Consider the following 24535-nt stretch of genomic DNA (forward strand, 5'->3'; position numbering starts at 1 on the left):
AATCTATAAAAAGTTAAAATAAAAGACACCAAAGGGTTCAAGGTTCAAACTAGTATGTGACAAATGTGAAAACAATTCATGTTAATGTTATTCTTTCAGTTGGGAGTCAGCCCATTTAATAGGCGTAGAAACTAAGATGGACAATTGCACCCGCAGACTCGCGGGAGATAATTCCCTGAAGAGGCCTCGGCACCGCCCAGCCCCCCACCGCTGGGTTCACAATCTCCCCGGCACCGCTGTGCGTGCTCTGTAGGACGTGCTGTCTGCTTTCTGGATGTCTCCGTCCTGCACAGATGGCGTCTGGAGTACGGAGTGTGACATTCCTCACCTACAGCTTGGAGGAGGCGATGTCAGCCCTCATTCTAGGTGGCCTACCTCCTGCCAGGGTTTCTCGAGGTGCTGGAAGCAAAGCAGCTGAAACACTGTCAGAGGAAGGCCGTCCGCATCCTGGTAAAGCGGACGGAAACTGCTGACGGGTGGGGAGCAGCCTGTGGAGAGATGGATGCGCGCCATCCGCCCCTGCGCAGAGAGTGATGGCCACCCTGCTCCCTGACTGGCAGAGCCTGGCTGTTTGGGGGGCACTGAAGGAACGTGTTGGGGTTGATTCAATGAGGGGCATGGCTCTGAGATGGAGCGTTTCCATCCAGAAGGGTCAAGAGAGGCATGTCGAGGAGTCGTGGCGGAGACACTCTGCTGTCCAGTGAATTTATCACTGAGCATCCTGTTCCCGTTCCCTGGAAGAAGAATGAGAAGAACAAAAGCTCAACACTGGGCAAAGAGAGGTAATCTGTGTCCAGAGCTTTTTGAAATAATAAAATCAGAGCATGCTCACTGGATACCATCCATTTCCATTTCACGCTCTCGGAGCCTGAAGACAGGCCGATGAATCTCGCTGGCAGAGTTCTCTCTGTCTTTGGCGAGCTGTCTAACTTAGGTTTTCCTCTCAGGATGTTGGGCAGAAGTCTAAGGGCTTGGAAACTTGACTTAGGAAAACAGCGCCAGGCGTTACACCCTCCCTCTGGCAGTGGGCAAAGCCATTCAGGAACCCTCAGCTGCACCCCCTTTTCTCTCAGTCTTTGTTATATCCTTGCAGATAGGCAGGAAGGGCACATGTCCAAGGGCACTGCCACGCAGAGCTGCTCATCCTGATCATTCCCGTGAGTCACGGCGGAGGGAGGGACTGTCAGGGGAAGCATGACGTGTGTCTGAGCGGCACAGCTTGCTCTGGTCACCAGGCCTGCTGTCCGGCGTCTGCCACATCTTGGCTCATGCAAGTTTGCTGATCTTCTGGAACAGGGAGAAAAGACAGGTCAGCCATAACCTGGTTGCTTCTCAGCATCCAGGAAACTTTGGTTCCACAGCCCAAGGAGAAATGGAATAATAAGGGGGAAAAAATATCATCCTAATCCTCCTTAATCAAAGCATTTGAAAGGAGCTGGCATACAGTCATTGTGCTCCAAATTTATTGCTACAACAGAACGTGGGTAATGCTAATGGAACAGCAATCGCTGGGAACACAGTGCACTGTTTATGGAAATGAAACTCTGCCTGCAAACTGCAAGGAGAATACCATGGGGCCTGAGGCTGGTGAAGGACTGTTATGCTTTAGGGTTTTCTATTGTACCATCATCATCATCATCATCATCATCATCATCATCATCATCATCAGGTCCAGAGCAAAGAGAAGTCACAGCAGTCTTGGGAGAAGGACCGTCCTTCCAGACTTTGAGGGGCCCCAGGCCTTGAGCAGTCTTTGCCATCAGCAGCATTGTGAGCCTAGGAAAGGGAGGGAGGAGGAATGCATAATTAGCCTGAATTGTGTGCCTGCCATAGGCAAAGATTTACACATTTTGTTTTATTCCTTACACAGTAATTTCACCCTCCAAATTTTGTACAAGACACAATTCAAGCTTACAGCTGCTAAATATTTTTACCCAAAGCCACAAAGAAGTTTGAATTCTAACCTGTCCAAATTCAAAGCTTATCCATTTGTTGTTTCCCCGCAAATTCTTCAAATTCAGTTCAAGATCTTTGGGGACCCATTCAATAAATGAATGTATGATTCCTTGTGGAATCCTCCTTCCTCCCACACGTGTGCTGTAGGCTGGGGATGGAAATCCTGTCCTTCAAACCCCCTTACATGCTGGGTTTCTTTCTACATGAATGACATGGTTAATTAGTTAATTAATTAAACAAGTAAACAAATGTTTACTCAATGCCTACTATTTGCCAAGCACTGTGCTATGTGCTGGCAAGATCATGTAAAAGATGTCAAATAAATTTCTATTCTGGTACAAGGAATTACAAATTTTTAAAAGGCATCAGGAATGCAAAAGCTAAATGAATAATTAGAGCTTATGAGTAGTGCCACTGGAAAAAAAAACAGGGCACTGTGATAAATAATGGGAACAGGGAAAACACATTTACATTTGTATGCCTACAGGATAAGAAAGAGCCATGTAGTGGTAATACCTGGGAAAAGAGACATTAAGCAGAAGGAACAATGAGTGCAAAGGCCCTGAGGTGTAAAGAGCTTGTCATGCTGATGGAAGAAGGCCTGGAAGCTGGGAAGAGCACACCAGGAGGAAAGTTGGACACGCCACAGGGAGATAGCACAGGTCAGGTGGGACCCTGTTAGCTGTGCTTTGGGGTCTGGAGTTGGTCGTTCTAAGTGTAATAGGGAGCAAGAAAAGGATTTCCAGCAGGAACATGATATGAGCTGATTTAGTGTCTGTGATTATGTAATTATGTCTAAGGTCCGAAAATTTTTAAAAATATGTTTTTTTGATAAAAATATCTCCTTTTTTAAAAAAAAATAAATTGTACTTATTTATAGAGAGTGGGGGAGGGAAGGGGAAAGAGGGAGAGAAACATCAATGTGTGGTTGACTCTTGTGTGCTGTCCCCCGCCCCTCCCCCAGGGACCTGGCGCACAACCCAGGCATGTGCCCTGGCTGGGAATTGAACCCTCAGCCCGTTGGTTCTCAGGCTGACACTCAATCCACTGAGCCACACCAGCCAGGGCAAAAAAATATCTCCTTCTTATCCCTATACTTCAATTCCCCTACCAGGTTGTATATCTTCCTGAATATGTCATATACATAGTCAAGATATACATATATTATATTACATTACATATATGTATTATATATGTATATACTGTCCAATTGCCCTTCACAGAATATTTTGTATTTATAAGTTCACCCACAATGTAGATCATCAAACTTTTGGATATTTGCCAACTAGATAGGTAAATAATAGAGGTATCTGGTAATAATTTATATTCTATTTCCCTTAATTTGATTGACTCTGAACACTTTTTTATATTGAGTTATTTCATTCCTTTTTTGTAAATTCTGCTCAGGTTTTTCTCCCCATTTCCTTTTATGCTATTGATCCCTTCCTGGTCAAGTGTATTAGCATAGTGGGTTCTGGAGAAAACTGGTTAGAATCATGGCTCTGTCTCTTACGAGCTTGGTGATTCTGGGCAGGTTAATTAATCTTTCTATTCCTCACTTTCTTCTGGCTAACACAGTGTCTATCCTACATAATTGTCATAAGGTTAAAGTGAATTATGAGAAGCTAAGTATATAAATGGACAATGACCAGGCAATAAATAAGAATAGAACTGCCTGTAATCAGCAGTGACCATCCAGAAAACCAAACCACAGCTCTGTACCAATCAGCCCCAAACAGCTGAGACCTACCCACAGGGTTCCCAGATTTTTGCCCTGCCTCCAGCTTAGCATCAGTTGGAGAAAAGCAAATATGCTCCCCTAACTATTCAGGTGGGGTGTCCCACTACCTCCAGTTTACCCTAGCAACAGCCTCCACTCAGGGTACAACCAGAGCCCCGCCCCCCACCTTTTTTTGTCTATAAAGCTTTCCCACCCCTTTGCCTGCATCTGAGTCTCTGTCAAATGCCATGATGGTGACTAGTTCCCCTGCCCAGCAAGCTCTGAATAAATTGCCTTCTCTCATTTAGGTGGCCTTCGGTTATTTCCACAACTAGTCAATGTAAAACTCTTAGAAGGGAGTGTGGCGTGTAATCAACAGGGTAAGGGCTTGATGGCGCAGGCTGTTCTCTTCTGTTCGTGATTCTATCATGAATAATTTCCCCAGTTATTCTTTCTTCCTCGAACGCAAATCCATGAAGGAAGATGCTGCCACTAACACGTGTTCGGGCCCTCCAGAGAGCCTCAATCAAGCCTCGCACAGAGTGGGAGCGTGCGGGTTAGAGAGCAGAGGGCACCCCGCCAGGATCTGGTAGGCCGGAGGGTGGTGCTTACAGGGCGGCTCAGAGCTCTAAGCCCCTTCGTGAGCCACAGGGAGCGTTCAAGTCAGGGACAGCGGTTCATTTACGCTCAGGTAGGGACAAAAATGAATGAAAAGAGTTAAAAGCTGGAAAGGTATTGCAAATCCAGGTGTGTAAGCTCTGCGACCTCTGGCAAATATAAAAACTGTTTTAGTTTCCTCCCTTGCAATCTGAGGACAATACTAACTCCGCAGAGGCATTGGGAGAAGTTAATACGACTACGGAGCAAAAGTACATCCTGATGGGGTAGTTGGCCATGGCCCTCATTTGGCATTTGTTAACTCATTAGTATTTATGGGACACTTTACGCTTTGTCAAACACGTATCCATGTATAAACTCGGTAACTACAATATACCATGAAGGCAGGCAAGGCCAGAATTGTCACTCCCATTTAACATATGAGAAAATGAAGGCTCTAAGCCATAAAGGGAGCTACTTAAAGGCACAAGGCAAGTGGTTGAAGGTGGAATCAAATGGGAAGCTCAGTCTCTTGATTTCAAATTCTATGTTTGATCTACTAAACTCTGCAGCTTCATATGCATATTTGCATATTTATTTATTTATTTTTGCTTCAAAACCAGAAATTAATTTTCCCACAGCTAGAAGTTTTTTTTCATTTTTACTGCTGACACCATTGCAGGTGTCCCGGTTTCCCCCACTGTACCCTCCTCCCTCTGGCTGTCACCACACTGCTGTCTGTGTCTCTGGGTCATGCATATATGTTCTTTGGCCGATCCCTTCACCTTCTTTTATCCAGCTTCCCTCCCTCCCTCCCCTTTAACAGCTGTCAGTCTATTTCATGTATCCATGCCTCTGTTTCAATGCTCCCATTTTAGAGCATAAAAAAAGACAAAAAAAAAAAAAAAAAGGAAGTTTACTGGGCTCCCAAGACTCTCCTGGAGAAAATCTAAAGGCCAATGTGCCCAAAGCTATGTGCCTCTGCCTCTCTGATGTCACTTCCTTGGGGTCAAAATCAGTGGGGCAGGGAGAGGTCTGCAGAGCCCATCTGCGCCCATTTGATTCATTTGGTGCTCATCGCTGCTATTCCCCCTCAGGCCCTTGGCCACTGCAAGAAACAGCAGCTGTGGCCACCTAGTCCATGTCACTAATTAAATGGAATTTATGTTTCAAATTCGAAAATGGATACCTTCTTGCCAGGGCACAACAGCTACTGAAATCAAACAACTGAACCCATTGAGTTTCAAAAGAAACCTTCTCAGGCCACACAGCCCCCCTTCCACTTTAATCAGCATTTATGGATCATGTGCTTGTGCCCAAGATATAAAGACTTGCCATGTTAATCCCCCAGAAAGGTTTCCTGGGCACCCACAGAGTGCAAGGCCATGTGCAGTGCTGGTGTATGGGAAGTGTGAGGAGAAATGGCAGAGGAAATTCAGAAAGCAGAGAAAACGGTACCCGAACTGGAAGACAACCCACTGCCAGCTGAGACACTGGGCTGTGGCAGTACCAGAAAGGCCAGGCAAAGTCCAAGGTCGGGGGAAATGCTGAGGCCCTTACTCTTCATCCACGTGTTAAGAACTTTAATAGAAACACAGTCCACATCATTTAAATGAAGCTCCCCAATTGTCCTGTGTCAGCTTGCCCTTGAACCACCATGGGCCCTTCCAGATGGGGCTGCTGAGCTGCAAGAGCTCAGACTCTGGGATCCCGTCACCCTGCTCTCTCGGCCTCACAGCCCTCCCCTGTGCCAGACCCCAGGCTGCTTTTTGGTTATTTCCCTCCCTTTTCCCAGTTATTCTGCCTGCAGCTTATTGGAACTACCTGCTTTAGCCCTTGGTCATAGGTAACAACGTGTCTCCTCAATAGAACACTAACCGGTGAAGGTAGACCTACTCCTTTTTTGGTGTCTGCAGCTTTGACAAAGCTCCCTGCGTTCACTTGACCTGTGGGATGAGGCAGGAACTCAGGACTCGCCTCCTCTCCTACCTTCCTCAATGGATGTATTGCTGCTCCATGCTGCCTGCTTTTGTGACTCTCTTCAGGGCTTTAAATAGAATCATGTGAGAGTAAATCCCTTTAAAGGGAAGTGGAAGGCGCTTGACTCAGTCAGGACTCAGTGGGCATCAAAGGTCTGTCTGCTCAGCAGGGGTGTCCTTTTAGTTCTGCTCTGGTCAGAATTAACCACAAATGTCCTTTTACTAAGTAGCCCTTAAAAGCCTCATTTTGGAAAAAGGGGGAAATATAACAAAGAAGTAAGTCTTAAAGTTTTCTTCAGAGGCTAAGTAATTCTAACATAGGAGTGTTCTTCTAAAACTATGGAAATCTAAGGATAAGGAAGGCGGTAAGCTAAGTAATTGTTATCAGTCAGGGTTCTCCAGTGGACACAACCACCCAATATAGTTAATTATATACATAGAAATAATTAATTGTCTATTAGATATAATTAATTATCTGTTATGTATAATTGAATGTGAGGAACTGGCTCCTGTGATCATGGATACTGAAAAGCCCTACAATCTGCCATCTATCTGTAAGCTGGAGACTTGGGAAAACTGGTGGCGAAATTTCAGTCCAAGTCTGAAGGGCTGAGAACCGGGGAAGCTGATGTCATAAATGCTAGTCCACAGCGGGAGGAGGTGAGATGGGACATCCCAGCACAGCAGGAGGCAGGAGAAAAGGAGCAAACTCCTCCTCCCTGACCTTTTGTTCTGGTCACGCCCTGCATAGAGTGGATGATGGACCACCCGCGTTGGGGAGGAGGGTCTGCTTCACAGAATCCACAGATTCCAATGCTAACTCATCTGAAAACAGCCTTGCAGACACACCCAGAAATAGTGTCTGATCTGGACACCCCCTGGCCCGGTCATATTGACTAAGTATCACAGTGATTATCATAGTTCTTAATGCTATCTCTGAGGAGAAGAATACTTATTTAAAATCTTTGTTCTTGAATTTGGGTAGGTAACTCAGCACCTCTGAGCCTCAATTCTGTAATCTAGTAAGTAAAGATAAATGTAGCTATTACATAGACTTACTGAGTGGACTCAATAAGTCATATAAAGAACCCAAGAATTAAGGTTATTTGCTCACATCATCGTCATAATCATCATCATCATTATCATCATCACTGTCATCATTTTCATTCATTTCATAAATATTTGTTCAGCCCTCATTATGTATTAGTCATGGTTGGCTTGCATCAGGATATCAGTGTAGCTCCTACCCTCGGAGGGGTTCAGATCTAAAAGGGAAGATAAGACACCTACAAAAATGACATTCATACAAGACAGAAAAAGAGAGTGCAGCCAGAAATAGATGTGAAGGGCACTGAGAGACCAGAGTAGGGAAAGTTTGATTTCAGCCAGCGGCAGGGTAGGAGGTGGGTATTTCAGGGGCAGTCAGATGGAAAAGGAGTGTTTGGTCTTTGTCTTGTGGGATAGACAGGATTTGAAGCAGCAACAGGAAAAGTCATTCCAGGGAGAGAAAACAGCAGGAGTCAAGTGATGGAAACTTACAACAAATTGAAGGAAAATCAAATCAGATCAGATCAGATCAAATCAAATCAAATCATCCCATTTGGATTGAGTATGGAATGTCTAAGGAAGAATCAATAATGCAACAGAATAGAGGGGAAGTTTAGTAACAAATCCTAGAAACACTAAAATAGTTTTTAATAATCGTATTGTCATCAAAGACCCGCAGCGTTTTACACAGGTGCTCAGAGTGGTTGGAGTCCAAGAATATTGGGGACTGTCCACTCCACTCCCTGGCTTCTGGGGAAAGCCCCCCCCAAAACCTTTAGATGTGAAATCAAGACTGTCCCCTTGCTAAAGATCTGCCAGGGAGAATAAGTCATGTGGCTCTCGGTCACTTACTAGGACGTCTCAGGGTCTGCTGGCAAGACACCAGCCAGTCTTCTTGCTGAAATAGTCACATTCCAATGCGGCCTCAGAAAACCTTCCTTCTTCTTTTGTTCGCTTTTCCCAGCACTTCAGGTCTGTGAAGAAAACCAAGGTGTTTGCCATTGACTTTCAGGATATGAAGTAAAAAAGGGAAGGAAAACAAAAGTTTTCTGAGTTTCTGTTTTATGATAGTCCCTACCTTCAAGGCTTTCTTGTATTAAAGTTCATTGAATTCTCATGATTCCTCAAAATGTACATTATACCCTAAACTTTGCAGATGGTGGAACTGAATCCCTGACATTCCCAAGGTCTTCAGCCACCAGTGGTAGAAGACAGATTTGTGTGGGGAAATCTGTCTGATGACAAAGCCAAAGCCCTTTCCATGTGAAAATCTATTACTGGGTCCTTTGAGGGTTTATTGTTCTTTTTTTCTTTCTTTCTTTTCAAAATATTTAAAGTGAATTATCTAATTGCCAGTGTAGGAAGTGAGCAATATTTCTTTGTCCTTTTCCAGTCTATAGTTGTTCAACAACATTACCTGGGGCAGTAATTATGTCTGAGTTGTTCACCATTGTATACCTAGTACCTAGCATGTACCTATATAATATTAATCGAATAAATGAATCCCAGTCAAGTCCAGGCTCTGCTGGCAGTGTGGTGTTCTGGTTAGCTCATTGACCTTGGGCAATGGTCACTGGTTCCAAATCCTAGCTTTACTACTATTTACCATGTGCATTTGAACAATATTTAACCTCTCCGAGCCTTGCTACCCTGTTCCATAAAATAAAAAATACCTAAACCTTTTGTATCTGCTACTCAGAATTATAGTTATAAGGGTTAAATGAGGTAGTTCCATTCAAGAACTATTTTCCAGGCTTTCGGTCACAAGATCAGATCCCAAACATGGATGATGATTACACATGGCTGAACCTGTGAAGAAAACTATTTTTATACAAATGAAAGTCAGAGGGCTATTATTATACACAGGGCATCATAAGCTTAATATCAAGAAATGCTCACTCTCAATACCTGGCTGAGTCCCCGACTGGATTTTTTTTTTCTCTCTGTTGAAAAATTGAGCACATTCTTTTTCTCATGACATTTCATCTAAATCAAGTTGTCAGGAAGGTGTAATTTCTTCTAGGTGTGCGTATGAAAATAGATAGGCTGCTTTTTCCTGGGGGTCATTAGCACTTAGCTATTTTCTGGATCCCTGGTTTGCTGAAAGCAACAATGGATGACATTCACAACCAGAAGGAGTGGCTGAACGTGTTCCCTGGAATATCACAGTTTTGTCCCCAGGCTTCCCCTGGCTTAGTAACTTTGTCCTAGGCACCTAGCACAATTTTTTCTCCTGGACAGGCCTGAATTTTTGTTTTTAAGGTTGAGACATATCACAAAATCAGTGCTGAACACAAAGTCAGAAATTATATCTAATATATGGCAAAATTTCAAAATTTGAAGAGAATTCAGTAATAATTTAGTTTAACCCTTTGAGTGCCGACGGCACTGTGAGCGACGCTGACAAATTTTCCCCAAAGTGCCAGCATCGCTCCCAACGACTCTTTTTCCGATGGCTATAAATGTAAGTAATAATGGAATAATTTGTATTTTATATTGTGTTCTCTTTTTTTGTACCTCAGGTTATATATTGATATAATTTTTTCTCATGTTGATCCAAATTTCAAATTATGCATGGCACTCAAATGGTTAACTCCTTCATTTCACAGAGTAGGAAGCCCAAATCTAACCATCCATTCATCAACTTATTTATTTATTCAGTATTTAAACCTATTTTAATGAGCTCCTACTATATGTCAGGTACTGGGGATAAAATATTGAATAAATTGTGGGGGAGGGGCTCAATTCTTAGAAACCTTGATAATATTTTATTATCCTTATAACAAAAACAACAGTAACCATAACAACTATTTATTAAGTATTCCATATGTTTCAGAAGAGTGCTTTATCATGCACTATTTTATTTGATTTTTATAAGTATATGAGATAGGTACTATAATCTTTTCTGTTTTACAGAGGTAAATCTGAAATGGAAAGAGATGTAGCAACATGTCAATGATCACATAATTATCAAGAGAGATAGCATTGCAACCCAGCTGTGAGTCCAACACCACATTTTCTACATTATACAGTGCAGCCTAATGGTTCAGAGAAGTGGCATGATTGCCCACAAGAGTCAGTGTCATTTGAACCAAATTGCTACGTGTATAAATGCGAATATGTCTGTTTATGCTTATATTTTCCTTAAGCATTATACTTGTCAATCAGTTGAGAATTTGGCACTTGGTACCCATGTTAAGAAAGTCAACAATCTTATTTTTCCTTTATACAACATGTTAAAGTACTCAAGGTGCTCTTTTGAGTGTGAGAGGAGTGAGGAGTAAAGTTTGAACTATATTGAGGTGATAATCCAATTTCTAAATATTTCCATAGAGAAATCATGTAGGAGTAGAAAATTCATTGAGGACTGGTAGAGGGCACATTCAGTGCTATTCTTGAAAAATGATTACTCTGAAAATTGCAGCCCCATCAATATCTGGGCGATCATAAAGCAAATCATTAACCTATCGATTTACGATCACCTAGGAAAGCATAGGTAATAGAGCATACTTTATCAAAAAATAAATCATCTAGAACACTGTTTCTCAGACTTGAGTGTGCATGTGGATCATCAAGATTTTGTTAAATGCAGGATTTTGTTCGGGACGTCTGAGCTGGGGCTGGTGATTCTGTGCTACTCAGAAACTGCCAGTTGCTGCTGATGCTGCTTTGTCTGCGGGCCACACTTTCACAATGAAGCTTCTAGAGCAATGGTCTCCTGTTACAACTCTTAGCTGAAGTAGATGACAACTTTTCTAAACTCCATAAGGATTTTTTAAAAGATAAGATGTTGATTGTTAGTTGGATGAATGATTCTTTTTAAGACCTTAACATAAAGATTTTTTTTATCAATTTGTAAGCAGACCAGAGGTGTATTTCAAGTAACATTTCAGAGAGAGGTCCTAGTTGATAGTTATATTATTGTAGGTCCCAAGTACAGAGTAAGAAAATGTAAAAATAATCCAAACATATACTTCATTGCAAAGAAAAAGAAAATTCAAAATGACCTTGATGAGTTGTAGTAGAACTCAAAGTGAAGAGGAACAAGTAGTACGCTTACAGCCAGAAAACCAAAATATAAATATAAGATGTGGTAAGACTAGGAAATATCAACAGGAAGATCTAAAAGACACACTGAATCTCAAACTGCAGATGAATCAGCAATAAGATGCTACAGTGGGATGGAAATCGGGGTACTAAAATAATGTAAAAGTTTAAAGAAATCTTTCCACAAGAGCTTTCCCTATGTTATTGGGATTTCACATATTGCATTTCACAAAAGATGTAGGAAAACTGAAGAAGATTTAAAAAGTAGTAACCTTATATATTCTTGTATCAGAGGACTTTTCTCCATCCCTGAGGAGTCCTCAACTCTACTTTCTTTGTTCAGATAATTTATTCCCTTCCTCTTGTCATTTACAACATTACATAAAACTGAGCTGCAGAAAAACACCCATCCAACAGGAGCTATGGTTAGACTTGTTGGCTCATCTGTAAAGTACACGAATCTGAAATTCAAGTTATATAAACTAGTAAGTCTCAGACTATGACATTGCAAACAGTTTGAAATGTCATATGTTGAGTTTACTAAAAAAAATAACAGGCATATTTGTAGAATTGCCTCATTACAACAGAGAGTCACAAAATTGGCCCACTGTCTTCGACAGAAGAAGCCTGGGAGCATGTAAATCCGTTTCTAGCAACTGACTGGTACTTGATATTCATTTAGAGCTTTGGGGCAGAAATGCATCAGTGAATAGAGGTCCATTGGACATTATGAAACTTATCTGGAAAGCCAAAAAATCATGAAAGAATTCAGGCCTCTTATAGTACTTCTTGATTTCAAATTGTTTTAGACTGGTTGTGGGTGGTTGTTGGGATATTCTCTTTGAACGTTGAATGACCTTGTAGGTAAAAGCTTAATGGTTGCATTGATATGACTTGATTGTAGAAAGCAGTTATTGACATCTTTCTGTTTCTTCTCACACAGATGGAGGTTCTGTTGGGTTGTGTACTGGTCTAACATTTACCTCCATGGATAAAATTAGCTGGATAGCAGGTTAACTAGTCATATGGGAAGCACATTCGTTTACTAAAGAAAATTTATCCATTCACTCATCCACCCACCCATCCATCCATCCATTCATTGTTGGTCACCAGAAGAAAAAGTATCTCCTGGGTGTTTGTTTTACAGCAGGATAAACACATGTCCTCATCCATATATCCTTAACATCTTGCTTTCCTCCCTCTCAGCCAAGAAGGAAAAAGCATTTTTCCTCCTTTAAGGAAAACATGAGCAACCACGGACAGATCTATCCATGGGAGCCACATAATTGTTATAGTAGGCTCAGGAGGAGGTCTAGAAAAACAGCTGGATCAGAGTTTGAAATGGTTTTAGTTTTTGAGATGGTGGATATGTGGAGACAGTGGAAGACTAGATAAATTAACATTTTTACTTAACTTCAGTAGGTCAGCTATTGTGCTTGTACTTTTTTTTCCCAGCCTAGTATTCTCAAGATCCATGAGAACCTTGATATTATTTTCTTCATTTTGTTATATGGATGTTGAGGCCCGGAGAAGCTATAAATTGCACAAGGTCATACAATAATAGAACTTAGATAGCCATATGGTCTCACTTACCCTCTCCTTCCTTCCTTTTTTTCCTTCCTCCCTTCCTCCCTCTCTTCTTTCCTCCCCCTTCCTTCCTTCCAAGTACTAATTGAGTTCTGTTATATAACAGACTCTCTTAATTGCTTGAATAAAAATAGAATTAAGACATGTACCTTGCTCTTTAAAAACTTAAGAGTCTGGTGCTAAAGAGGAGCATCATTGTACTATTTGAAGTGCTATTACAGAAGTGTGTAGATATTACGTTGACAGTGCAGAGGAGGGGGGAGTTCATTGTTTCATCTGTGCTAAGGGGAATCAGGAAGCATTTTATAGAAAGACTGACATTTGTGTTGAATCTTGAAAGATGAGTTACTATTTATAGAATAAAGGTAAATAAGCAGGTAGGAGTAAGAGGAAAGTTCTGGAGAGGAAACTGAAACTGAATGTTAGATAGGTGATTGAGGCTTGAAACATAGTTTATTATGGGAATCACTAGCGATTTCACATGGTTAGTGGTTAGGATGGGGAGGTGGGCCAAGTCCAGCCAAGGGAGAATCTTGGGAGCTGTGTTGTATATTTTAGCTTTCAGGACAATGTTTCTAAAACTGGAATAATGGATGTTCCATTTTTTAAAGAAAAAATAAAATCCCTATTACTCTGGTTAGTCTTCATTCTGCTGTGAAAATTTCCTGAAATCCAGACATTGAAGAAAAAGGTTGATTACTCCATAATTATCCAATGGTGAAAAATCAAAAGCTTTTTCTCTTAAGATCAGGAACAAGACAATGTTGCCCACTCTCACCATTGTTATTCATCACAATTCTGGAAGCCCTAGCGAGAGCAATAAGGCAAGAGAAAAAAATAAAATGCATCCGAATTAGAAATAAAAAGTAAAATTGTCATTGTTTTGCAGATGATTTAATTCTTTATATAGAAAACCCTAAAGATTCCACTGAGAAAAACAAAATCACAAGAAACAACAACAAAAAAGTAAAATCGCGGGTTATAAAACCAAAGTACAAAAATACATTGTATTCCTAAATGTTACCAATAAAATTTGAGAAAAAGAAATTTTAAAAATTTATTTTGCAATTACAGCCACAAAACATAAATAAAATACTTGGAAGTAAAATTTTAAAAAAGCTGTGAAGGACCTATACACTGACATCTATAAGACATTATTAAAAGAAATTGTAGAAGACAGAAAGAAATGAAAAGATATTCCATGTTCATGGATTGAAAGAGTTAATACAGTTAAAATGGCCATATTACCTAAAGAAATACACAGATTTAATACAATCCCCATCAAAATCCCAATGACATTTTTTAAAGAAGTGGAACAAAAAAACCCTATCAGGTTGGTATGGACCCACAAAGGACCCAGAATAGCTAAAGCAATCCCTAGGTAAAAGCAAACAAACAATAAAACAAAACAACAAACCAAACAAAAACAAAGCCTGATTTATCATATTCCCTGACTTAAATTGTACTACAAAGTGACAATAATCAAACAAGATGGTGTTGGCAGAAAAAATAGACATACAGACTGATGAAACAGAATTGAGAATCTAGAAAGAAACCTGCATGGGTGTGGGCAAATAATATTTAACAAGGAGCCAAAACAAACAATGGAGAAAAGACCGCTTATTCAGTAAATGGTGCTGGGAAGTTTGGAAATCCACATGCAAAAGAATAAAACTAGACTGCTATCTGCCACCACACACAAAAACTAACTGAAAATGTATATGGATGGAAGAATTAACTATAAGACCTGAAATAACAAATTACATAGACGAACACATAGGTACTAACCCTATGGACCCTTAGTCTTCCTGAAGATTTTATGAATTTGACCTCAAAGGCAAAAGCAAAAATAAATGAATGGGACTATACCAAACTAAAAAGCTTCTGCAAAGCAAAACAAACCAAAAGGCAACCAAACAAATGGGAGAAGATATTTGCAAACACCTCTGATAAGGCATTAATACCCAAAATATATAAAGAACTCATACAACTTAACAACAAAAAACAAACAATTCAATTAAAAAATTGGCAGAAGACCTGAAGAGATAATTCTCCTAGGAAGACATACAAACAATTAGCTGATGCAGGAAAAGATGCTCAACTTCATTAGCTATTAAGGAAATGCAAGTCAAAGCTACAGTGAGATACCACCTCACACCTGTTAGAATGGCCACCATCAACAATATAAGTAACAATAAGTGGCGGAGAGATAGTGGAGAAAAAGGAGCCCTCATTCACTGCTGGAAGGAATGTAAACTGGGACAGCCACTATGGAAAACAGTATGGCAGTTCCTCAAAATAAAATCAAGAAGAGAGTTGCCCTGTGACCCAGCAACTCCTCTTGAATATCTACCTGAACAATTTGAATGTATTTATTTATAAAGATATGTGCACCCCCATGTTTACTGCAGTGTTATTCATGGTTGCCAAGACATGGAAACAACTGAGGTGTCCTCAGAGAGTTGGTTGGATAAAGAAAATGTGACAAATGGACTCAGAAAAGATGAAATACTACCATTTGTGACAACATGGGTGGATCTTGAGAATATCTTGGTAAGTGAAAGAAGTCAGATTGAAAAAATCCTGTGATTTCACTCATATGTGGGATCTAAAACTAGAAGCAACAAAAGGACAAACAAGAAAAACAAAAATCATAGACACAGACAACAGCATGGTGGTGACCAGAGCGCAGGGGTTGGGGGGATGAGTAAAGAGTAAAGAGGGTCAAATATGTCATGGCAGAAGATTAAATTTGGGGTGGAAAACACACAATGCAATATACAGATGATGTATTATAGAATTGCATACTAGAGACCTATATAATTTTATTAATCAATATCACCCCATTGAAGTTAATAAAAAATAATGTGTGAAATTCAAAAAAATTCACATTCGTGTTACAACTGGAATGACATTTTGAAAAATGTATTTAATCACAGCTAAGTCAACTTATACATTTATGTACTCATAAGTACTTTTGATGTTATATGTATAGTTAGTTCTAAAAAGATGTATTCTCAATAATTCTTTGGTGACTGAAGGAAACATTTTCATATAGAAGAATAGGATTATGAAATATTTGCTCAGTATTTTCTTTACGATCTGTGGTTAAGAGAGTTTCTAGAATCACTTTAAAACACATAAATTATAGGATAAATAGTTACATTTGACATTAAAATTTCCCTTTATAAATTAAAAAAGTTTTTACTATGGGAATTCATGGATAGAAGCAGTGTCTTGGGCAGCAGTAAGATGGTGGATCTCCCACCTACAAGAGGATGGGGCTTATTATATGCAGCCAAGTGCACATGATAGCACAGGTGGCTTACAGCCAAGTGGCACATGCTGTTAAGTGCTGTGTAATCCAAAGCGGTATACAACTTAATGGGCCCACATATCTATGCAAGAACATTCCCTTCAGCTAATATGGGCCCACCCCTCCCAGGTGGAACGGGTACTCAGCTCGCTTCCTAAGATGGCATAGGTCGAATTAAGAACCGGGAAACACTTCACCTAACAATTCCCTCCCACCACTGTTCAATCTCTACCCTTCTTCGCGTCCCTCATAGATGGTATCAGCCAGACTCCCTTGCCCTCTGGCTTCGAAGTGATTGGGCGAAGGGGGAGTCTCTGAGGTGATCGGAGGTCAAGCCAAGTCAACTCTCAATGCTGACTAAAATCTTTTTATTACGACATAGCTTCAAGTGTACAAACATAAGGCATGCAGTTCTTATAGCCCCAGTAAAGCTAAAAATATCAAAAGAAATGTTTGACTAAATGCACATGGAACAAAAAGGCAATAAAATAAAAATGTTCACCATAGTTTAATATGGTGCGGCAGGTCAGTTGCCAGCCTGCAGTTCTGGGCGGGTTGCTGACCGCCACTGTGCCGGCTCCTTTGTGTCTGTCCCACTTCTATTAGCGTGCGCAGTACGATGACTCAAATCTCCCACCCTGTCTCTCTGTTCAAGCTATGGGGACATCTTTATTCATACAGTGAACATTGAGGTCATTTGACCTTCACTTTGAAAGAAAGTACAGTTTATGTATTTCGTCAGCCTCTGTTCTTTTCTCATTAACTTTCAGTATTAGAGAAGTACAACTTATCACCATTACTATTGTAAACAGAAACACAGGCGCTAGCACTTCAGTTGCTTGGCAATATTCTCTTCTGAGGTGACCATCCTGGTGACCCAGAAAATGCTTGTGTTAATTTTTGTATTACCAGGCATAAAAGCACACATTGAACAATATCCCTAATGTTACTGAATTACGTCTGAAGAACTTTGGAGATCAGGTACCTAAGTTCCAATGGGGAGTCACAGAGATCAATAAACAGGTGTGTACAGAATCAGACACACATCGTATGGAGGGGAAGAAGCTGAGGCAGTGGCATCAGGTAGAGAAGCATCTAATTCAGGGCTCCTTCTAGTGCAGCTCAGCTCTAATTCTAAAGTGTGATTGAGGGAAAACAGTAAGATTACACCCTTTCTCCCCACCCCAAATTAATCAGGATACCCCTCCATCTCCTTCCAGAGTAAGGGGAATACTGCAAATCAAGGAAAAAGGACTTGAGACTGACAACTCAGCAATATTGAAAAATAAGTAAGACATCATCTTTTAAAAATGGGAAATCACAGACCTAAAGAGAGAGAGAGAGGGGAGAGGGAGAGAGAGATATCAAAGCAGTAGGAATTAGAAAGCTGTATCTTTGCAGATTCAATTCTCTTATTTATAAAATGGGGAAGAGAACTGAAGTATTGAAATAGAGGCTCTTTGAGGTGCAGCTGTAGCACTATCACCCAAGTTTCAATTAAAAAAATCAAAGACGATGCAGGTTCTGCGTGCGAGCAGGTGTGCATCTGGAGAGGTTCTCCCTAAATTAACCTTTGAATTGGTTCCCAAACAAATAGGAGTGACTTGGAAATCTCAGCCTCTGCTGGCTGTACTGCAGCTCCTCTCCTGGCTCCCCTCTTCTTGGCTGCACAGCAAAGCACTGCGAGAGGAGGTGAGGGGTTCCTGCTGGTGGAGGAGGTCAGAATGCGGTGAGTCCTGGAACAGCTCTCTAAGTAGCAGAGGCTCCTCAGCATCCCCTTTTGGGGTGGCCCAGGAGGAAAGGACCCTCTGAACCCCAGTGCTCTTCATTGCCCACTATGGGGGTGACCGTGTTATAAAGGGGAACTCACTGCCCTGCTTTCCACTTCTAGAAAGGAGAGAAGATTTGCTGTCTCTCCCCACACCACAGAAACGTTGGAGAAACCACTTCCAACGCCTCTGCCCATTCCGTCCCTCCCCACAGAAGTAGCTGTGCCCGTCACCCAGGGTTGGAGGTCTGCCAGGTCATTTTGCCCAGGGGAGGAGTTACACACCCAGAAGGGAGGACTCAGTCTGGGAGCATCCTTCCCTGTGACTGTGGTCTTTTCAGATTAGGTGAAACAGGGGCTTTCATGTCTTCTCTGTTCGAGGTGTGCACACCTGGACAAGGGGCACACAGAGGGTGTGAGGTAGGGTGCTGCACTACGACCTTAGCAAAAAAGAAAATGCTGTATCGTACAACAGTTTACCAGAAGCCCGGCATTTAGGGGGCTAAGGGATAATTTCCCAGATTAATAAGGGGAGTGGCTCTTCCGTTCTCCGACTGCTGGTCATCTCTGTATGTCTCCAATGACGAGGTCTCTGGAGGGGACAAGATGAGGACTAGGAGTTCAAAGCCCTAGAATATGCCAGAGCCCCTCTTCATGGGTCAATCCCCACTCAACTTCCCATCTGTCAAACACTGTTGCTACCTCATGGGGCTGAGTATATCTCCAGACTCTGTATGGAGTGACCCTGGTACATGGTCTAAGCTCCCACGCCTCGTTTACTGAGGCTACTCTGTGCTAACAGGTGCTGGAGAGCCCCTTGCCTAGCAGAGCTTGGACTGGCTGAGTGTTGCTAGCTGTCCACTCTTACCTCTTCCAGGAAAAAAATAAATTATTATTTTGAAGCCTGATCTGCTCCCAGATGAAGAGCTAGCAATTACCATTCACCAGGTGGCCCTGAACGTTTCCTAAGCTTTTTGGGGCAGAAGCAACCGACAGAAGTGTTAAGCTCATTACATCTGCTCCATGGGATACAGGCATGTCATGGGTCTTTTGCATCTCCTTTCAGGGGGAAAACCTCTCCCCACTCCAGTACTCAGGTGGGATTAACTAGATGCATGTCCCAAACACAGGTGTTTTCCAGGACTCTCGCATGTCCTGATTACTGCTGCTGAGAAAGGCTACATGGCCAGTGTCCCAGCCATGGTCACGGCCCTTGCCTGGCCAGTAGGATGGGATTAACTTGTGCTGGTGAGTCAGGTGGTGAATTCTGTTTCCTGCACATATTCAGATAGATCTAGGGCATTCTGGAATGTCTCCTGGTGCCATTTGCCAGGAGCAAGAACTTTCGTGCATGCATCTATGTGTTGAACTCCTGACTCTTCGGAACATTAATGTCTAGGGTCTTCATATAGCCCCTATTCAGGTTATTTTCGTTTTCCTAAACTTTCTCCCACCCTTTCCTAGAGATAATCATTATTAAAATGATAAATATGCCCTCCATTTTTTTCTGTGTGAAAACACACATCTATGTTTATTATCTTATCATTTAGTTATCTACCCATCTATTGGTCTATTTATCTCTACATACCTACACACACATACAACTAATAACAAACCTTGTATATTATCATTCTCAGCCTCTGGAAAGTGAGGGTCAGCTCGCTCTCCAGCTATTGGACTCTAAGCCGTTAGCCCTCCTCCCACGGGAAGATTGATAACACCGAGAGCCAATGGGGAGAGCTGCCTGTGTGTGCACCCTGCTCTCCCCCTGTGCCACGGTCTGTGGCTCCTCACCTCACCCCACGTGGCTCCCGGACAGAGCTGCTGTTGTTCTTTCTGTTGTGTGGGGCGCAGCAGGCTCAGAGCAATGTGCCCGATTGCACAGAGATGCGAGGTGCCTGGGCAAACTCAGCCCTAGAGGGCAGACTCCAGGGTCATGCTTTCCAGGGCAAATGATCGGTGTATCCTCACTCAATTGCAATTCCTGGGGAGGAACCTAGTGGTTTTACTGTATTTTATTTCTTATTCTTAGAGCAGGGAGCTAAGTCTCTCATTTTTGGTCACTCTCTGCTTAATGGTTCAGCCTAGAACTAAAATGTACCAGTGACAAATAGTTTCTCAAGTATTAGAAAAGCAAAACAAAAATAAAAACAAAGATAAAGAAAACCTTCAAATAGAGGCTTACTTACACTAAAAGCATTTCCTTGAACCTTGATCACAAAAATCCTACTTCTTTTTTCTTTTACAGATCGAATTGTCACATATGTTCATTATGAATTCATAATGAGGGCCCAGAACAGATGGTGCAGACTTAAAATGACATACATCGCACGCAGCGCTTGTCTGTATGGGGCTGCTACTGCCCTCGAAGGCCCTATTGGGGAGGGGCACACAGGGAGGATGTGCTGGGCAGGCCTGGCTTGCCTGGGACTGGGCAGAAGTTTCCTGGGCATGGGGCCATATTTAGCTGAATCTTGGAGCAGACTTGGACCTGGTCCCTGTGTCTGTCACAGCCTTTTTGATGTCCTAGGAATACCATAGTGGCCAGAGGGGTAGGAGCCCGAGGATTTATTTAGTCAGAATTAGCTTAAGCGGAATCATGGAGGGGATGGGCAGGGCCTGTGCCCAGGGTCAGGGACACCCTCACTGGGGGCTCTCTCTCATCAGCCCCACATAGGGGGCCTTCCATTGGCCCTGCAGGGCTTGGCCCAGCTCCTTCTCTGAACCCATGTTTTCTTTCTCTCAGTGAGATCATTCTGTCCTTTCTCTAATGCCCAGGGTTGGGGAGAGAATGGGACACTGGCATCAGTGATCTGATATATTAGTTTATGCTAATATTATGGAGTGAAGTGTCACCTGTTGTCATATGTGTTATGCCACTTAATCCACATAAGACTTAACTCATGTACAATTGTACACATTTGGAAGCTCATTCCAAGTGGGAGACACCAGATTTGAATGGAAGCTCATTTGATTGCAAAGCCCATGAAATTGTCTAGTATGGTTATTGCTAGTGTGAAGTTTTGATAAAGATTAAATTTGTAATTCTTTTACTGTGAGCTTATTAGTGACTTTTTTCAGGAGATTCTTAAAAGTGAAAACAAGTTAGACAGGTGACTATCCAATGGAACCTCCATTTTGAGCAATGACAGTTCCTGCGGTTGGAAACTTAGCCAAATGAAAACCCTCAAAACACAGCACAATCCCCGGACTTACACTTACACTCACTTCTGTGAGTTCTTCTGCAGGCCCCTTCTCTCCTCTGGACACCTCAAAATGGCCATCAGGGCACTGTGAGAATGAGGAAAACCTTGCAGAGAAGTCCTGGTTCATGGGGAATGTGGAAACAGCATCCCAGTCCCCTCCACGTTCTCACCCAACTATTCGGGTGGGATGTAGTCAGGTGGTTAAACAAAAGCCAAATCGAGGAGGTGGGTTGTACCTACAAAGACCGTCTACGTGGGCTTCCTTTAAAACTGGAGAGTCTCTTGAAGGTGGGAATGTTTTAAAAATTGGATAAACAGATAACTCCCGTGTCCCCCACATGCCAGTGCTGAGTGCTGTTGAAGGAAGAAAGAGAAGTAGTAAATCATGCACTTGCTGCTAGGTTCTACTCATTGATTTAAAGCATAAATTGTGGACCTTTTATTTATGTGAAATGTGCCTCACACACAGCAGTATTATGAGGTGCTATCTTGCCACTTGGAAAGTAGTAAACATTGGGTCCCTGTTGTGTTCATAGGCTATTGAAGAGTTTGTTAGGATATAAACTTTCTTGGAAAGAGGCAGCCCTGTCACATCTCACAGGTGTAACGGTGTGGCTGTGCAGCAGCCTGGCTCCACGCCAGAGGCGGAGGGGCGCTAGGACCCTGGGCTGCACCTGCGGACGGCGTTGCACCTGTGCCACCTCAGACAACTAACTCATCACCGAGCATCGTTCTTCATCTGTGAAAATGAACCTGGGGATGTCTGTTCTTCTTACTTCAGAGACATGCCATAAGAGCAAATGAGAGAACATGGTCAGAGCCTCTTGTAAATTTTGAAGTCCTTTGCAAATATCTGAAGTTTCTAGAGTATCGTATGATCAGTGGGTTGTGCAACATTAGCACTGTTGACATTTTGGGTCAAATACTTCTGTTTGGGGAAACGGAGCTGTCATCACAGGATTTTGAAACATCAGTAACATGCTCCCTCCTTAATACCTTCCTCCAGTTAGTCATGACTGCCAAAAAATGCCTCGAGACATTGCCACTTGTTCCCTAGGGGGCATATCTCCCAAGCTGATTGGGTGACCTTGAGTGTTACTTAAACTCTCTACACCTTGGTCTCCTCATGGGCGGGCTGGGGATAATAATAATCACATCTCCCTTGTAGGTATTATTTAATTCTCATTATGGGGACGAAATGTGAAAATGGACATAAGCAGTAACCATAGTGCGTGCTACGCATGTTACATGATCAGAAATAATTTGCTTTCATTTTAAGATCATGAGCATAATGCTTTTATCGAATGGGATGATAATCCCGCTCAGCCACCATCCATAGAATATGCACCCAAGAGTAGAGGTAAGAAACAGCGATGGATTTGCTCCAAAGCACTTGTGGGCACGTGACCTGCAATGGACACACGTATGTACCTTGCCTCTGTCCAGCTCTCTTTGGTGAGTGCGGTACTCTGGCCTCCGTTCCTTGTCCCTGTCCTTTTGCTGAATAGCATCACCTATTCCAGTTCCCCCTGGTACCCTACTAGGCCTTTGTCACTTTCTCTTCCTCCTCCAGATCTACTTTCAAGACAGGATCTGATCATCTCATTCAGACCAGAGAGGACATGTCTACAGAGCTTAATATGTACTCTTCACAGATGCATTTGAAAAATTTTAAAGAATTCAGTTCAGGCACCAAAAGGCCAGTGAACTGTGTATTTAAGTGGCCAAGTTGCCTTGGAGGTCTTTCCATGTGTGCCGTACACATCGCGTTGGTCTGGAGAGCAGTCTGTGGTGAGGAAAAGAAGCCTTCGGGACAGAGCACCTATCAACTGAACTTGATACTGTAGTGTTAGTATTTTTGAGGTCAGAGGAATGGAACACTCTTGTTGCTAATTAAATGTAGGGGCTCATAAATGACTCTTCTTCTATTCTCCCAAGTTTGGCACAATATACACGAAGGTCAAAGACGAAGTTCAAAATGTCATCTGTTTGGAGCTAAAACAGTTTCGAGTTTGGAACTTTAGACTAACTGCCAAAGGCACTTGCTAAATCTCCACCCCATAACGAGGCAGACTCTGTGTTGCTCAACCCCAGTCTTTGCCCCAGCTACCCCAATAGGGGCATGGAGAAAAGCAGATCCAGAGAGGGGAGGGCAGGAGTTCAAATGCATTTTTCTACTGTTAGACCCTCCACAGAGAAACTCCAGCCAGGGAAGCAACCGCTGCCTCCTGAGCGCTGCAGCCTGTCCTAGAGTGCCCTTGGCCACTAACCTTATGTTGTCCTCCGTATAGTTGTGCGTGCTGACTTCAGGCTGTTATTTTCCAAATATACATCTATGAATTATTGTTGTGTTAGAAGAACAATTATGATAGGGGTGGTGACTGCTAAATACTATGGTGAAGTAAGTTTGGGAAACCTGTGTTTTCTTCTTGCTGGATTTCTCAGAGCCATTAGTGTACAAATACGTGCTGCAAGTTTGCAGTCGGTTGGTTCACCACCCGAAGGCCCCACACTGATGTGCCTTTCTCTCCTGGGCCCTCAAACACACTTGTCTTAAGCCAGTGGAAAAGGATTTTCTTGTTGTTATTTTTTAAACTAGCAAACAAAGAGGACTGAAATTCTACTAATGGAAAGTCAGGCAAAATTCACTAAATTGCCCCCATTTTCCACGAGAGAAAGACTGAGAACCACAGTTTTTGTTGTAGTTAGTAGTCTCTTATATCAAAAGGATATTTGTATGAGCACATGCAATGTGGGTACTGGCTTGTGGCTTTGAAACAAATATAGATACAGATGCTCCTTGACTTACAATGGGGTTAAATCCATCTTAAGTTGAAAATATTGTAAGTCAAAAATGCATTTAATTCACCTAACCTACTGAGCATCATATCTTAGACTAGCCTACCCTACATGTGCACTGACATTAGCTTACAGATAGGCAAAATCCTCTCTCTGCCACTGCAGAGGGTCACAGCAGAGTATCATACTAAAAAGATCAAAATTCAAAATCTGAAATACGGTTTTCACTGAATATGGATCACTTTCACACCATTGAACAGCCGAAAAATCATAAGTCAAACCTATCATAGTCAGGGACGGTCTGTATAATGTATGTGTGCACACACACACTCACACACATACACACCGTTCCCTGATGACGTATGGGTGAGTTTCATTTTCTGCTAACTTTTTGTTTTACTGAAGTTCTGTGCAAATTTTAATTTTTCCTTCTGTGATGTGGGACACTGTCATTAATTTGATGAAGCACCTTATAATTTAGTAGATGGAAGCAGATCAATGGAGTTGTTGATT

The sequence above is a fragment of the Furipterus horrens genome, unplaced genomic scaffold, assembly GCF_987537825.1.
Source record: "Furipterus horrens unplaced genomic scaffold, mFurHor1.1.pri manual_scaffold_11, whole genome shotgun sequence".
Taxonomy (NCBI): Eukaryota; Metazoa; Chordata; class Mammalia; order Chiroptera; family Furipteridae; genus Furipterus; species Furipterus horrens.